The sequence below is a fragment of the Adiantum capillus-veneris genome, chromosome 4, assembly GCF_014529385.1.
Source record: "Adiantum capillus-veneris isolate H3 chromosome 4, ASM1452938v2, whole genome shotgun sequence".
NCBI lineage: Eukaryota > Viridiplantae > Streptophyta > Polypodiopsida > Polypodiales > Pteridaceae > Adiantum > Adiantum capillus-veneris.
In genome coordinates this window covers 106,972,747-106,975,428 of record NC_140934.1, presented here as the reverse complement: position 1 = coordinate 106,975,428, position 2,682 = coordinate 106,972,747, and the positions used below count along the sequence as shown (strand labels likewise).

The 2,682-nt window shown below is 43.2% G+C and overlaps 1 pseudogene; it reads right to left on the bottom strand.

Annotated features, from left to right (window-relative positions):
- Positions 1-1,453: 1,453 nt before the first annotated feature.
- On the bottom strand, positions 1,454-2,431 carry LOC147459754 (uncharacterized; annotated as a pseudogene).
- Positions 2,432-2,682: the final 251 nt, after the last annotated feature.

The window sequence follows — 2,682 nt, the reverse complement described above, 5'->3', positions numbered from 1 at the left end:
TTTAAGTTGCTCTCAAGCCATTGTTAGCTCAGCTTCTACAGCTTTCTGTTTTCGCTCATGTCTAGCTTTCATTTTTGCTCTTCGTTCTTTCCAAGGATTATCATGACTGACACTAGACTTGTCACTCTTGATTTTCATCGTTACTCTTGGGTTGATTGTCATTTTTCCTTGTTTGGGCTCTCGTCAAGACCTTAACAGGAATCGTAGTTTCGTTTCCTAACCCTCCACTGGAAGGCAATGCTCCCAACATATTCAAAGTAGTTTTTTCTCCTTTGCTTAGGTTCTTAGGGCAATCAAGGATCAAGTGACTAATTCCACACTCGGTGCAATATGCGTTGACCCTAATGATTTCATCATGAGGACAGTCCCTCAGCCAATGGTCTCCACCACAATTGTAGCATGGTCCCTTAGGCTGTTGAGATGCTCTTTGAGATCCTCTTTGTTGGTGTGCATGCCTCTATCCGCTCATGCCTCCGTTGGCTATGAACAACAATGTTCGTTCATCCAAGATATATCTTCCTTCTCCCGCTGCCTGTGCAGCAGTTGGTGGTCCTGTATTTCCTATCATACTCCATGGTTCTGGTGTGGAGGGTTCTTCCTGTGGATAATAGACAGGGTTTGCAGCATATCCATTGGGATCTTTGTAGTATGAATGCATAGGTACCAAATCCTTCTCTTCTGATTCGGTTACTATTGGTGTGTATCTTATGCCGGCTGGTCGTAATCCTGGTAGGGGTGGTTGTTGTCCCAACACTGGTTGTGGTCTTTCTACCCCTACAGTTCCTGGTAGGTTGCCTGTTTGATATCTAGGCATCGGTGGAGCTTGAGGAGATTCCGCCTGATCTTGGGGAGCATATGGTCGTTCTCTCACATATCCCTTGTTATAATAACATTCCTCCGTCCCATGATTTGTCCATTTTTGTTCAATCGCACACCATTTTTGTTCAATCTCACACCATTTTGGCTGTTTAGCTTGTGGTTTGGCATACAAGTTAATCTTTTTTAGCACTTCCTCTACAAGCTGCTCTTGGCTTAAAGCTACTTCTCCTTTCGGTGTTGTCTTAGCAGAGTTTCTTCCACTTTATTGCGAGGAGGAATCATCGTCGAGATCCTTGAACTCACCCTCTTTGTAGACCGCACAATTGTCCACAAGGTATAGATCCTCCTTGGTTAACTCATTCAACGTCGTGCTCCTCTTCATATGTAAGTCCTTCTGGAGATCTGCATTCCTTAGTCCTTGGATAAATATAAGCATAAGTCTGGACTGAGTTGGCAATTCTTCCATAGGGCAAAACTTAACCTATCTTTTTAGTCGTAGGGCTGCTTTTTGCACAGATTCTCCATCTTTCTGTTTGAATTTATGGATTTGTGAGATTGTATTATGAGATGTTCCCCTTTGTGAGAATTCCTCGATAAACTCGTCAAACACTTCCTCCATAGACTCAAAGTCTCTTCACTCCACAGAGTCAAACCAAGTAGCAGCATCATCCTCTAAGGTTAATCCAAACCTTGCAAATTGGGTAGGAAATTCTAACACCTCCTCAGGTCTAATTACACGCACAAAGGCTGCTACATGATCTCTCGGATCCCTGTTTCCCGTGTATTTCTTGTTTACCCATTTTTGCACTTGAGAAGGTCTAATTCTACGATGGTCTACAAATCTCATCATTGGATCTCCACGTCCTAGTTGATATACCTCCTCTGGTCTTCTGTAGTGGCCAGGTTCCTCTCCCAATGGTGCTCCTAAGCCATAATTTCTAACAGTTCTTGCAAGAGATGGTTCATCTCTCCGAACTCGTTCTAGGGGTGGTCTTCCAGGCTCCGTTGACCCTTGAGTCTTTGGATTACTCTCTCCTTGATACTATGAATAGAGTGGTGGTTCTTGTAAATCCCTTAGCCCTCATGCGGTTTGATAACCATCTCGGTTTTGGTATTGTTCTAATGTAGCACTCTGTTGAAGCCATGCCTCCAACGATGGCTGGGTAGCTGGTTGGTCTTGGTAGTTGAACGTCGGTTGTCGGGTAGAATGTGAGGTCGCGTCGTACTCTTCTGAAAATGGATTTGTCGACTTTCTAGGGGTGTAGGTGGATCTTGGTACTTCGTCGGGGGCATATGTTGATGCTCCTAGAACTCTTGCCTTTTCTACCTCCTCTGGGAGAATACGTTTGTATGCTCGCCCGTACCTATCAACAAAAACAATATCCTTCCCCATAGCAATTTCATAAGAGAATAAGTAAAGAACCTTGTCTTTGCTTAATTCGTTTGGGTAGGGTTCCTTACATCGAAAGTAAGAGACTATTCCCTTGCTCTCATGCTTGTAAATCCCCACATTCTCATTATAGGTTGAGACCCTGGTTGTTTTCTTATCATACATAAAAAGCGTTCAAGGTCGATCAATGTTAGGAGAAAGTTCTTGGGTTTCTCAAACCATTTTCCCTTTTTCCACGTTATCTCCATATCTGTTGTAATCCTCAGGGTTACTAACTATCAGATAGTGGTTCCCCTTTTCGTCTCCGAATCTATCTCCATCATCATAGACTCGAATTATCTCCAGTCTCTAAGGCGGTCTTTCTTCAATGCAAATACACTTGCGTCCTCGATAGTCAGAATAAACTAAGGCTCCCCTCGAGTTTGTTCCTTCTAAGAAGATTATAGTAAACTTGGTATCGTTTAAAGGATTTA